Consider the following 15,750-nt stretch of genomic DNA (forward strand, 5'->3'; position numbering starts at 1 on the left):
GTTCTAGGTGCACCTAGGACATAGTGACCTATTCAAATTTAACTAAAGTATCATGTCATGTATGTATGGCACTGAAAAATACCATTTATCTATTAGATAATGAATGTATTCCATCACAAATGAGAATTATTGAGTAGGTCCCCACAAGGATGGTAACACATGTCCAAGTCCCCACAATGATGGTTCTGTGCGCGTGACTAAATAACAACATATTTGTAAAATTGAAGCAGGATCCCGTATTATGAATTTTTTCTTAACATTTTTCTGTTATCGGTATATTTTTAAAACATTGGGAAGGGTTAGTCCCCACAAGGCTGGTGTAAACACATAGTCCCCACAAGGATGGTAACACGTGTATGTGTGTGTGTGTGTGTGTATGAGGTGTGTGTGTGGTGTGTGTGTGGGGTGTATGTCAGAGGTGTGTGTATGTGTTGGGAGGGGGATGAGGTGTGTGTGTAGGAGTGAAGTAAATAATTAAGAAAAAGAAAATAAGTGAAGAAGCAAAGGAAGGGAACAGAGGGTAAGTGAAGTAAAGAATGGGGACTGAAAGAAGTTGCATATGAGAGGGGAAATAGGGAAAGGGGAGTAAACATGGAGAATAAGAATAAGTGAGGGAAGCAGAGTAAAGAAACAGGAGTGAAGTTGGTTGAGAGAATATTAGTGAGGTTAAAGCAAAGGGTGATGACAAACTACATTTTTTTAGTCACACTTACCATATAATAAATGTAACTTTAATTACATTTTTTACTACACTTTGTATCTGTGAAAGAGAGAAGAAAAAATAAGTTATAATTAGTAAAATATGTTTTCAAATTAAAAGATACAAATGAAGAGGTTAAAAATCATAACAGTGTATTTAGAAATAAAGTAAGAGTGAAGGATACAGAAAGGGAAATAAAGTAAGGTAGAAGGACAAAAAGAGAGAAAAGGTAATAGAAGGAGAGCAAATTACTAAGAGTAAGGCATATAGATTCACTGACAGAGAGGAAGAGAAGAACAGAGAAATGAACTGAAGGTAAGAAAGATACTAAAACAATGTGAGTTAGCAAAACTAAATCAGGAAACAGTTGTAAGTAAAAAGATAATGACTGAGACAGAAAAGAGTCTAATTAAGGATGCATTTAGAAGAATGAGGAATAGAAGATAACTGACAGTAAGTGAAGAACAGTCATAGAGTGAAGGGATGAAGGGAGAGAGGATAATATACAACGATTGAGGGAAATGGAGTGAGGAAGTTAGTAGACAGACACACTAAGAGAAAAACTGAGTGAGGTGGAGTACAATGAGTGAGCAAAGGAAATGAGTAAGGGAGCAAAAAAAGGAAAGAGAGGAGAAGACGACTAAAACAGTGGTACTGAGAGAAAATAATTTGGTGATGAAAGTAAAGAGAAGGACATTGAAAGAAAGGAAATGAGGGATAGTAATGGAACCAGAGTAAAAGAAATGGGATGAAGAACAATAAGAGAGGAGCAGTGAAGTTGTTGTAAAAGAAATTATAGAAGGTAGATAAACACAAGTGAACATAACACAAGGAGAGTGAGGCACTGAGGACATAGAGGTAGTGAACGAAAAATAGAGAGAAGAGGTCAAAAGAAAGGAGCAAACAAAGATAAGCGAGGGAGAGTGGGTGATTTATAGTGATAGAGTGCGACAATACTGCTGAGTGAGTAAAGAGGAATTACTAAAAGAGCAAAGGAGGAAAATACGGAAAAGGGAAGTAAAGCAGAGAGACTGAAAGCTGAAAAGTTATGCAAGGGAGAGAGGGGATGCAGACAGTTAAAAATAGAATGAGGGGTTGTGAAAGAAGTGGAGTAAACGAATGGGTGTGAAACAGAGTGAGAGAAACGCAGTGTGAGTAAGTAAAGAGAGCTGAAAGAGAGATTAAAAAGGAAAGTGAGTGTGAGACAATGGGAATACAATTTAAATTACAGAATACAAACTATGGAATAACTTGTACAACATGTTACATACTTTATTTTTGCTGTTCTCAGAATATATTGAATTTCACTTAAAACAGTGAGTTCAAACTACTCATCAAATGACAGCGGGGAAAAAAAAATCACAATCTAAAAGATTGTGTTTTAAAAAAACCCTTAGAAAGTTATAATCACAAATGTACACTAATCCTTCATTCACTTACTTTTCCTTTAGGCCAAATAGTATATCATGAAGGTCCTTTTCGTTGGAAAGTACTCTGCTGTTCATTAAAAAATCTATTTCATCGACTTTCTAGAAGAAAAGCTCCAAGAACATCTGAAATATTTTCATTATTTTCATATACTCCTTTTTTTCAGTCATGACTCTTTGCTCATTCCTTTACTTTTCCATAAGGCCAAATAGTGTCAGATATATGAGTATATTTTCAAATTAATTAAAAGAAACTGTGAGTTTACCGTTTTTCCGATGTTCTGAAAGAAAGGCTTATACAACATATTCACAATATTTAAGTATTCGTAATTTCATCTCTGACTTACTAATTTTCATCATTTTGTATGATACTGATATCACTTACTATGAGATCCACTTACAGTACCTATATGACAAGTCAATTTTTTATATTATCTTGATCACTTTTACTCAGAATTTAATTTTAAACAGCAAACTAACCCTTATTAACTGCTCCCGTCTTCATAGGCCAATTTCCTTTACTTAAATTTTGGTTCTAAAAATACCAGGTATGAATTTTTTAAGTCAAAAGGCAAACGTTGTCTGAAAGTCAAATGAGTGTGATTACAGTGGGTCTAACCTTTACAACTCTTTAAATAGCATGTGTAATGCCCTGATGTTGTAGAAGGACCGTCATGATAAATAATAGCTACAGTTGCAAAGGTTCTTCCTGATATTGATAACTGAGAAGCCACGAAATTTTTAATAGAAGTTGATTTACTTTCATGAGGTCTACATCGTTGGAACATTAAAATGACATACTGACCATAATTTTGTAGAAATAATGTGGACAGCATTGCAGACTTACATTGGGTACACACCATATTGTGATCCGCTGCTTTAACTAGATTATTAAAAGGCACTGATTTGCAGTCTGGTAAACTCAAATATATAAATCTTTCAGTGTCTATTCTAGTACTACTTGATAAACTACAGTTGTCGCAGTCATGCTGCCATTGATAAGAAAGGCTAAAAAGATTTTTTATATCTACACCTTCATCTTCCAATACATCAAACATATACATTGAAAATTCCTGAAAATCCGGCTGAATATTCTGGGAAAATTGATTTTGACCAGAACATATGTCAAGAAGATTTTGAATTTCTGAAACACTTTCTATTTTTGCTCTATCACTGCTACATTTCTCAAACACAGAATTCAATAAACAGCAGAATCTTTGATCCCGATTCTCAACAATCGGTTCTTGTAAAGTTTGAAGAAAAAAAACAACATTGACCACTACATTAGCATAGCAGTTGACACCAGAACTATTTTCAAACTGAAATCCAACAATATCTTCAACAGAATCCTTTTTCTTTCTCCTTACAATTACAGTGTCATCTACTTTTTGTCTTTTTGCTACTACCCCACTGCAATTATTCTCATTTCTTCTTTTTCGGCCTACCACACGTTTTTCAAACAGAGGATATTGAGGCAAATGTGGAGCATACTCTCTTCTTAACCTATTGTACTCTTTAACACAATCTAGATCTGCACACATGTTTGTTTCATCAAACTCAATCAAGTACAATCCTGATAAAGTTCTGACTCGTGATAATGCCACATATGCCATACCCTCTTTAAACACAGAACTTCCAATGTTCACCAAAGCGCTATCTACACTTAAACCTTGAGATGTATGAATTGTCACCGCATATGCCAAACAAACAGGAAACTGTTTTCGGCGAACATATAAGTCTTTCACAAGCAAAAATCTAGCTGAACAACGACAAATTTGTTCTATTTCGTCAATGCCATCAAATTTAATTTTTAAAATTTCAATTCCATCTCTATTTTTGTAATTCACAAAACCAACAACATGACCCATTGCTCCATTTACCAGACCTCTTTCAACATTCAAATTCCTTCTCAAAATGATACGACAATTTAAACACACATTCAGAGTCTTTTCAAAACCAGCAGTTTTAGATATGGTCTTCTCTAATGAATCCACTTTTGATTTCAAATTTTCAGACAAAATAATTGTTGCTCCCATATGCTCTATTTTATCTATAGCTTCCAGTTTCACTATCTCTTCATTTTCTAACTTTAACATTTTGTTGTTGAACATGGAACATTCTTTCAGAGTTGGCATCAAATATATGCCAGATTTCTTCTCGTTAATTTTCTCTGGAAGAATGTTTTCATTTGGGTACAAATTTGAAATTAATCGTCCATGTAAAGCTTCTTTCCCATGCTGACTTACTTTTCCGATTCTTACATCTTGTAGAATATTTTTATAATCTTCATCCTTTGCCTGCCACATATTTTGGAGTAGTTCTGCATATTTGAAATTTAACCATATATTAACGTTTCCAATGCTTCCTAGGCACTTCTTGGTATCTTCATGCGTGACCATTTTAAACACTGGTTGTCCTTTCACTGGAGTCAATTACAGTAGATCTCCAAAAACAATGATGTGTTTCCCTCCAAATAACACATCATACTCTGTTCTAAGAATTTCTTGCATTCTCAAATGCACAAAAGCAAGCATTAGATTTGAGACCATGCTTACTTCATCAATGATAAGAAGTTTCATTTTCTTCAGGACTCTCGAAACTTCGGAACATGCATCTCCAGATAACTTGTGGTATTGCAATTTGTTATCATGCTCCACTGGCAGCATCAGTAAACGATGTAAAGTAATCCCTTTAATATTATGTGCTGCCAGCCCAGTTGGAGCGGTAACAACACAAGATAGCGGTGATTCAGTCCTTTTCTGCAGATAAGTTGCAATTGCTTTAAACAGAAAACTTTTTCCAGTTCCCGCTTCTCCACTCACGTACAGTTGGACAGGCTTAAATGATGTACACGAGCACTCTTTTTTCTCATGAGTGAATCCATGTTCAATCTGTTCTGTGACTTTGTCATATATCCGCTTCTGCTCAAGGTTTAGTTGTTTCACCAAATCTTCTAAGTTAACTACATCATCTTGAGCTTGTTCCATAGCTCTTTCCCCCTCATCCAGGGCAGTGGCAGCTTCATTTTAGATAATTGGTCCTCCTAGTGGATCCTGACTTAATGAAGTAGAACTCTGACTGTCTTGAGAACTGTCTCCCGCAATCTCTGCAGCAATTGTTGCTTCTTGCTCTATTTCTTCGTTCAACATGTGCAGATAATTTGAAAAAACAAGACATTCTATGGTATCCTTGTTTGCATTAAAAGAATCTTCGTAACAGAGAAAATCTCCAAGTAGTTCCTCTTCTGTACGCCATGGTTTAAAGAGTTGCAAAAGAGCTAAATAGTAAAATTCCCTTTTGTCTGGATTTTCACAACTCAATTTTCGATGATTAATCAAATGTCCTTTTCTCTGTTTCACTAGACATTCTTCACATCCAATGACAGCATATATTCCATTAATGATATCTTCTCTGATGCTCCTCTTATAAATATAGCTTTGAAGAACTTCATAGAGACAAGCGTTCTCAAGGTGAGGACTTCTATTTGGATAGTATGTAACATGTTTGTCTTCAAAATATCTGTACTTTCTGGTTCTTTCTCTGCCAAATACTCTATCTCTTGTACAGATTTCAAAACTTGGTTTTGTGTTGCAGCAAGACCTAGACTTATCCAAATGATGGTTCTAGATTTGGCATAGAGACTTGCTGATGACAATCGATCAGAACATTCAAATGCTCCAATTTCTCGATGCGACAACATCTTCAGACTGTAACTGTATAATTTCTTGCTTAGATTCTTTTCATGTGAAATGTCCTCCCACATTTCCTTCTGTTCTGTCTTTTCTTATTTTGTGATGTAAGATGTCACATATCGAGCCACAGCAATGGAGTTGTCAGCAACAAATTGAATATCCATGTTAGCATTCCACATGGACAAAATCACTGGGTTGTAGTCGTTGATGTACTTGGACTCTTTGTTTCTTTTTAAATTGTATGTATTTTTGGTGATTTCCTCGTCACAGTATGTCGCAGAGAAGACATCAAATTATTTACTCTTCCTTTAGAAATCACTGGTCGTGGAAAGCCGAAACGACATTTTGTGTAGAACTTATCCTTGTTTCTGAATTTTCGACGACAGTACTTTCCACAACGATGGGATTGAAAGCGTAAAACTTGTTGCCTTAAACTGTTTTCTTCGGTAGTTTTCGGAACAGCACATGTTGAATACTCTTCAATGAAGCTCATCACTGTCTCATCCGAATCTGTTCCAAATTTGGGTGCATCTTTAATCCACAACAACATATGTATATGAGGAGCACCTCTCGCTTGATACTCCTTTCTCCAAAAGAAATCCAGACCAAAACCTCTCCAAGGGGAGGATTTTTTTTGTTGGTAATAAAAGACATCATAGCTGCAAATCTATGATTGAAATATCTGCATACATTCACTGGATCCAAAGAACACAGTTCTCCAGCAGTTTTGAATTCTATATTTTGTATATTTGCATTTGCCTCTCGTAGAAATTGAAGTAAGTCGTCCCAAGCATACTCAGCACAGCTAAGAGTGAGAAACCATGTAGGAGTTCCTAAGTTTCTTAGCATACATTTCAATTCCGAATGACGACGGTACCAATGCTCATTTGTACCATGCTGACATGCCATGAGATTGATTAAATGAGATTCCAAAATATTATCTTGCAGATTGACTTTCTCCATAAAGTCCCTCGCCGAAACATTTTGCAGATGTACTCCACTTTTCAGTATATGGTTTACTGCATAAGAAAGCCCAGACAAGTCCCTTTCATACAGTAGATGAAACAAATAGGGAATGCATTGACTAACCTTGGATCTTCAGCATATAATCTTACAGTTCGATATTCAAATGCATGAATTTGAAGTGGTCGATCGTCATATCGTCCACCTCGACCTGTTGGAAATAAATGTGGAAAACAACGAGCTTCCAAACTTTCTTCCCATACACTAATGGGACTACCTTTTGCTGCTTTCATTTGAAACAAGTCAATTGCATTCCCCATCACTTCTTTGGAATGCAAAGGATGAACAGTATAATGTTCATATATTTCTTCACTTCTTGATACATCAACTTTTTCAATTTGGCCAGCTGAACAATCACTGTCTTCATCTGCAGCTGGTTCCTCTGCTTCAACACATACATGTTTGTAGTACTCATTGTTTTTGACCAAATACAACGTTGCCTTTTTGACTTTCCTAACATCCACTAAATCTTGCCAGATTTTCTTACTCTTTGTCGGAACCCCATTAACTAGAATAACCACAGGTTCCTCTTCCACTTTCTCTACTTCAATTGTATCAATATTTTTCTTGAAATCTAGAGGCAAATAAATAACTCTTCCCTTTAATCCTCTCTGTAAATCTGAAGGAGGCAATTTCCCTATCTTAGGCTCCATGCGAACAATAGCCTGAAAAGGATGGACACATTGAATCAAAATAGACTCATATGTATTTAAATCCATCAATTCAGGAGGAATGTCTACCAACTCCAGATTATTATGAACAGCTCTAGCAGGCATTCTGTTTTGATTTAATTTATCATAACAATATTTACAAATACGCTGATCAGAACTCAAATCAAAACAATTCTCCACCCACAAATAAGTTGCAAAATCCTTCCACTCATAATTATTTATCTTTTTACTTTTTACGTATAAATCAACTAATCTAGTTTGATGCTTATAATGAGTTCATCGAGAACACACACAAGTAAAATTCGGCCTTTCACTTGATTTCACCTTAAACCTGGTAATTTCCAGGTCAAACTTTTCTGTACTTGAAATCTGTACATTGTCTTCCACATTACCTTGAATTTCTGTGTCAATTTCTACACTGTCCTCTTTTTCACCAAAATAGGAAATCTCAATTTCTTCACAAATCTTCTTCACATCTAATTCAGTTCCATGCAAAATTGCACTGTTTAATTGTTTAAGCTTAAGTGCTGGACTTTTTGCATAATACAACATTCTTACTAATTTCCTCATTTTCGTATGATGCACTGCTAACATCCTAAAATGATGAAAAACACTCTGACAGACTTTTCTAGAAAGACAAGCCAGTGAATGCCCTTGCAAACCTGTGTTTTCTCTCACTCTGCAAGGATCTAAGTCTTGCAACAACTTCATTTTTTGTTTTAGACTTTTCTTACTATATGTACATAAGAAATTGGAAAAAACAAATCAATTGATTCCTGTCGCACAGTACAAATACTACTACACTTCCAAGTGTACACTGGACCCTTAGTACGTCTCCCTAAAACTTCATCAGTTAACACCTCTTCTGGGGGCATATTACCAACGTTAAGCGATATTTATCGCTAACAATGCTTAGCAACAAATTTTTTAACGCTAAGCATCGTCAGAAATTATCACAGATAAACCTTGCTATTATCAAGGTTTATCGCAAATGCGATAAAAAACGGCCGCAATGCATGAATATCGCTGAAAAGTCAGCGATATTCATGCATTACCGAGCTAATGCTCTTAGCCATGTTATCCACCTCCCATTGGATAACATGGCTAAGAACTGCTCAGGGCAGGTGTTAGTTTTTGGAGGTATTCGCGCTTAGCGCGAATATCTCCAAAAGTTGGTAATAGGAGATAGCGATGTTAGCGACTGTTTCCAGTCGCTAACATCTTGGCACGCCCACTTTGCATGTCATTAGTGATAAATATCACTGACATGCAAAGTGGGGCCCAAGATGGTCGCTATCTCCTACTAGCTGTCGCTAACTGGTGTTAGCGACAGCTAGGTAATAGGGAGATAATTTTATCTCCGCTTTCTTGGCTTTTAAAGTCAAAAAAGCGGAGATAAACCCCCTTGATAATATGCCCCCTGGTTCTCTAGGCACAAGTTTCTCTTTTTCAATCGGACAACCGTCTTTCACCTCATATGCTCGACCACTGGTGTCAACTGCATGCACTAAATCATTCTCCTGAAAGTAACTCTCCTCATTAAAAAATTGCTCACAACTTGAACTGTGCATCCATTCTCCTGAAAAAACTTTACAAAAATTAGTCCGATTAACTACTCTTTTCCATCTACTGTTTGATTTGAAAACATCAATTGTCTTGTTAAGTGTCCTAATTCTATTGATTATTAAAATAAATAATTTTTTATTAACTTCAAAAGCCTGATCAACAATTTTCTCCACACTTTTCTTTTTCTTATAAAAAGCAGCTCTCTGTTTACCTTTCCTAATGTTTTTTAACAAATTTAAAACCACCCTATTGCGAAACATTCGTTTACGAATGTCTCTAAACTGATTCTGCCTTCTATTCCTATAAATATTATTCTCTCCTGCTCCAGTAGTAAGATTTTTTGAGGGCCTCTCCTTCCTTTTCAAATTTACTCTCTCCTTCTCTTTTTCTACATGCTGTCCAACATTTTTTTTTGATCTACATATGTTCCGTAAGAAAGACTTAGTTGTCTTACCAGGAGCTTTTTTCCTGTTTTTTGAAGTATTTGTTGTGGAGGAGTGCTGTAATTCCGTTGCTGTTTTTGATTTTTTCCGCTTATCATCTTTCTTTCTCCTTTGCCTTGAGGGCATCTTTCCTTACTCTTGAAATCTTGATTTCAATCTGTGTTAAAGAAAAAAATAGCACATTATAGACCACTATTACCAAACAACAAAGCAATGACAAAAAGCAAACGGTCTATTCAGGGTTACAGATCAGGTGAGGATTCTCCAGGGGTGCAGAAGAGGTGAGACCTGTATTGAAGAGTGTAGTGGAAGAGAGGTCTGTCCACAGGTACAAAGAAAGTGAGACCTGTGTCTAAGAGTGCAGTAGGAGATAGGCTTCATGAAGTCTAGTCCACTGCACTCTTACACACAGGCTTCACCACCTATGCTTCCCAGGAAAGGCCTCTCTCCCACTACAGTCTTGAACATAGGCCTCATCTCCTCTGTACCTCTGGACATGCCTCACCTCATCTGCACAATCTACTTCCTAATCTGAGGTAACACCGGTGACATTATTGTGAAAGGTTGAAATATATTTATTTAATCATGCAGACACTATTTATTCCTTCTCAAAAATCTAAAAGTCATTAATTTGCCCCAAAATCGTTTTTTAAATAACATTTTAGACACACAGTGCAGGTCCTATGTACAAGCATTCAGTGTCCATGACTACAGTGGAGAGGACTGACCTCCTCTCACCCTTGGACAAGCCTTACCTCATCGCTATCCTCTGGACAGGCCTCAATGTATTGAGTATAATTGATGGTAACTAGGTGCAGATGAGGTGACGCATGTCCAAGGGTGTACATAAGCTGAGGCCTGTCTAAGCATGCAGATTAGTTGATCTCTATTCAGGGTTGCAGATGAGGTGAGAATTGTCTAGGGGTGCAGAAGAGGTATGGCCTGTATTGAAGAGTGTAGTGGAAGAGACGTCTGTCCACGGGTGCAAACAAGATGAGACCTGTGTCTAAGAGTGCAGTGGGGGATAGGCTTCATGAAGCCTAGTCCACTGCACTCTTAGACACAGGCCTCACCACCTACGCTCTCCAGGAAAGGCCTCTCTCCCACTACAGTCTTGAACACAGGCCTCACCTCCTCTGTCCCTCTGGACATGCCTCACCTCATCTGCACAATCTACTTCCTAATCTGAGGTAACACAGGTGACATTATTGTGAAAGGATGAAATATATGTATTTAATCATGCAGACACTATTTATTCCTTCTCAAAAATCTAAAAGTCATTGTTTTTCACCAAAGTCGTTTTTTAAATAACATTTTAGACACACAGTGCAGGTGCTATGTACAAGCATTCAGGGTCCATGAGTACAGTGGAGAGCACTGACCTCCTCTCACCCTTGGACAAGCCTTACCTCATCTGTGTCCTCTGGATAGGCCTCAATGTATTGAGTATAATTGATGGTAACTGGGTGCAGATGAGGTGACACATGTCCAGGGGTGTAAATAAGCTGACACATCGCTGTTTTCATAAAGAAGGCCCTCAGTGTGCTTCCTAATCTGAGGTAACAGAGACAACATGATTGTGAAAGGTTCACATTTTTTTATGTAATCATGCACACAGTATTTATTCTTTCTCAAAAATATAAAAGTTATTGATTTGCCCCAAAAATGTTTTAGTAGTGTAATGAAAAGCTTATACATATGACCTTTTCTCTGTTTTTCAAATGTTATTCTAAAAAAACATTGTGAGGCCTAAGCAGGAGTGCAGATAAGATGAAGCCTGTCCAGGGGAGCACAAAAGGTGAGGCTTGTGTCTAAGAGTGCAGTGGACAGGACTAAACTGGAGTAGTGTGCAAAAAAAGATGAGCCTCATTTATGAGGCCCTGCGTCAGTTTTGCACTGCTGATGCGTCACTTTTTGTGACGCATCGGCGGCATAAAACATGTGCCTTGTTGCGCCATATTTAAAAAGTGACGCATGTAGGTAGATGGGTCACTTTTTAAACCTCTGCGCCACATTATACCTCTGTCAGGTGTAATGTACACAGAGGGGGCATTCCCCTGCAAAAAGCCTCGTAATAGTGATGCAGTGAAATCTATGAGATTTCACTGCGTCACTTTTAGGACACTGTTACGTCAAAATCTTGCGCCTGCCTCACAGCAGGCGTAAGACTGAGGCAAACGCTTTCACATGGGGCTTTCCCCATGTGAAAGGATGCATTGCTGGAGTTGCGTCACTTTTGTGACACACTTCAGCAATTTGTCACTTTTGCGCTTACAGATACATCAGAAATACTGACTTATCTGTAAGTCCTTGCAACATGATGCATCATACATTAAATATAACGCATCATTGGTGTAACAAGGAGTGCGCAGTGAAAAGTGACGCATCGCTGTTTTCATAAATAAGGCCCTCAGTGTGCTTCCTAATTGAAGGTAACACAGGTGACATGATTGTGAAAGGTTCAAATTTTTTTGTGTAATTATGCACACACTATTTATTCTTTTTCAAAAATGTAAAAGCCATTGATTTGCCCCAAAATCGATTTTTCAATAACATTTTAGAAACACAGTGCAGGTCCTATGTACAAGCATTCCATTTCAGTACTGAAAAGTCACTATTTTACAAAATACATTTCCTATCTCTTGAAAACATTCCTACCAAGCATTACCCAAAAAATGAAACAAACCAACAGCAAAGAAACTCAGTCTGCTTCCTAATTTGAGGTAACACAGGTGACATGATTGAGAAAGGTTCAAATATTTTTATGTAATCATGCACACACTATTTATTCCTTCTCAAAAATCTAAAACCAATTGCTTTGCCCCAAAATCGTTTTTTGAATAACATTTTACAAACAGAGTGCAGATCCTATGTACAAGCATTCCATTTCAGTACTGAAAACTCACTATTTTACAAAATACATTTCCTCTCTCTTGCAAACATTCCTACCAAGCATTACCCAAAAAATGACACAAACCAACAGCAAAGAAACTCAGTCTACTTCCCAATCTGAGGTAACACAGGTGACATGTTTGTAAAAGATTCAAATATTTTTATGTAATTATACACACACTATTTATTCCTTCTTAAAAATGTAAAAGCCATTGATTTGCACTAAAATCGTTTTTCAATTACCATTTTAGGAACAGAACACAGGTCTTATGTACAAGCATTCATTTTCACTACTGAAACCCATTGATTTGCCCTAAAACCGTTTTTTAATTAACATTTTAGGAACAAAGCACAGATCCTATTTACAAGCATTCATTTTCACTACTGAAACTCATTGATTTGCACTAAAATCATTTTTCAATTAACATTTTAGATACAGAGCATAGGTCCTATGTACAACCATTCAACTTCACTACTGAAACATGACTATTTCACAAAATACAAATCCTCTATCTTGCAAATATTGAAACCATGCATTTTCAAAAAGCATCACACAAACCAACAGCAAAGAAACTCAATGTGCTTCTTAATCTGAACTCTCTTTCTATATTGAATAAATCATAACTCACCTTTACAAATGCTTTGAGAGATTGAGAACAGTGTCAAATACACACACCAATATTTCTTTAGCAGAGCAAAAGGTATGTTCTCCAGGCACTGCAACCATTAATGGCACAGAAAACCTCTAATTCTACACACATATTGCTCATGGTAACCAATCAAAACTCTTCCCTCTCTATTTTGAAACCAACACCCTCCCCCCCTCAGCCCTTTCTACCTGTTACCATAGCAACTCCCTCCTCACTGAGCTCTCAGGGTTAAAAGTTTATTCTACAATGTTGCAAATGAACTTAGCAAGGATGTTTGACCTCTCAATACACCAGCTTATCCGCTGCAATCTTTCTTTAAATTACTTTTTCTTAACCATTCAAATCACTTCTTTCACAGAACAGAACCATGCACCCTAACTTTCAGTTTTCAACTTTCTGAATCCACCAATCATTGCTTATGATTCAAGAGCACTGAAACTCCACAGTTTTTTTTTGCAAACTCCTACTGTTCCAACTGCCATTTTATTCCTACAATTCATTAGACTGCACCAGAACCTCCTCTCACCATGTATTCTCTCTGGATTATTGGACATAGCTATATCCACTGGGCTCAAAGGTATGCAGCTACCAGAAATTTTCACAACCTTGACTTACCAAATGTAGATATAAAATGGATTGGCCAAAGAGGATTGAGATGTCATCAATTGATACCATTGGTGAAAACCTTTTTGCATCTGCCACACCCTCACCTCATAATTCTGCACTGTGGTGGAAATGACTTAGGCACTCTGACTGAGGTAGGTCTGGAAATGCTTTTAAAGGACACCTTTGAGCAATTGATGGCACTTTTTCCTCAAACTGCCTTGGTATATTCCAATATATGCCAAAGACAGAAATGGAAGTGGTCCAACCAATTTTGTACACAATTTGAGAAAGCACGGAAACATGTGAATAAATCTATTTCTGCTTACATGAGAGACTATGGAATGGGTTCAATATACAACAACAACTTGCGTTACAACATGCAAGATATCTACAGAGGAGATGGTGTACACTTCTCAGATGAGGGGAATAGAATATTCCTCCTGAATTTAAGACTGTGCATTGGTACCTACTTGTAGGTACCTAAATCAGACACACAACCCAAAAGCTCTTTTCAGGGCTACCCTACCTCTGATCACTCCAAATGATTATCTTTTTTTTAACTTTTTTCACAATTTTTCACCAAAGTACGCTCCCCGGTGCGCGTACCGGGCGCCCCCCCCGTGAAAAATTAAAAAAAAATATATTTTTTTGGCCTATATGGGCCTCCTAAGACCCCCTCAGAAAACGTAGGGGGTCAGGGGGTGCCTACCGTGCCCCCTTATACCCATTCCCAACGTTGTTTGTCCTCCATTTTCTGTCTCAAATCTACCGAAACACAAAATGGAGGACTCCCGTAGCGTTGCCGGTACGCATACTGGGGCGCTCACCGGTAAGTGCTCCCAAAAATTTTTTAAAGTTAATTTATAAAAACCTCTGTAGAGAAGTTCACCAAATATAGAATAGGCAATATTACATACCAGTCCCTACCATTTTCCCAAATTTGGTGGAATTCCATTGAGCCATTTGGCCTGTAGCCCTGTCTAAATATCCTGAGGTAAATTACATGACAAAAACACATCTGAAGTGTTAGAATTTACAACCAATTAAAATGTTACTTTCATTTTCCACTATTATTTCCCGACATTTGATTGGTTATGTACATGAATATATATAAAAAAAGAGAGGGAAACAGCCATTTTGACTACTACTTCCTGAAGTACATTTGAAAAGGATTTTCACTGAGAACTTCAACTGCTTTCACAAAGGTAAGTTGTTATTTTGGAAAGTGAAGTATGTTGTCCACTTTAAGTTCATTTGGGAAAACATTTTCTGATAGTTATATACTATCCCTCTGTAATAGTTATAGATTGAGATAGGCTTCTCTGTTATAGTTATGGATGGAGTTAGGCTTGTCTTGTATAATTATGAATTTACTTAGGCTTTATCACATACACTTTTTAAAATTTCTACTTCCAGCCTGATACCATACACTGCTCAAAGATAACTTCACTGTTAAAAAATCAAAACTACCTGTCTGAACTTAAACCCAACAGTGCCCTATCTTTACTGATATATTTATTTTTTATGCAATTTGCAGCAAGAAAATGGAAGGAGAACGGAATATTTCTTTCGAAATTGTTTTGGAAAACAACCCTGAAGAAAAAATTGATGAGAATGATGACTTTGATTTTATGGATGAGTCACTGGACCATCAATTAGTTCAGTGTGTGGAAGCAATAGAATCACAGAATGAAAATGAGGACATTCCAGACAATATATTGTTAGAAGTTTTATTAAATTTTGAAAAAGAATCAGAAAAATAAATGTATATTTAATAATCAAAAATTGTTTGAGACATTATTCATTTTTATATGTAATTCATGAAGTAGTACCAAATTGATTATAATATAAAGTCAGACTTATAGTATACTGTGCAACTTTTTTGTGTTACATAGTAATGTTGCTCATAGTTACTTCCTTTCTCCCACTTTATTATCTCCAATGTGTATTTGACATATCTTTTTCATCTCCTGCCTCCATGTTGTTTCTGCTTTCCTGACAGACTATGATATGGATTCCATATACCACAATAACTTCTGTAACAACATGCAAATTATCTACAGAGGAGACGGTCTACATT

This window comes from Lissotriton helveticus, chromosome 5_1, assembly GCF_964261635.1.
Source record: "Lissotriton helveticus chromosome 5_1, aLisHel1.1, whole genome shotgun sequence".
NCBI lineage: Eukaryota > Metazoa > Chordata > Amphibia > Caudata > Salamandridae > Lissotriton > Lissotriton helveticus.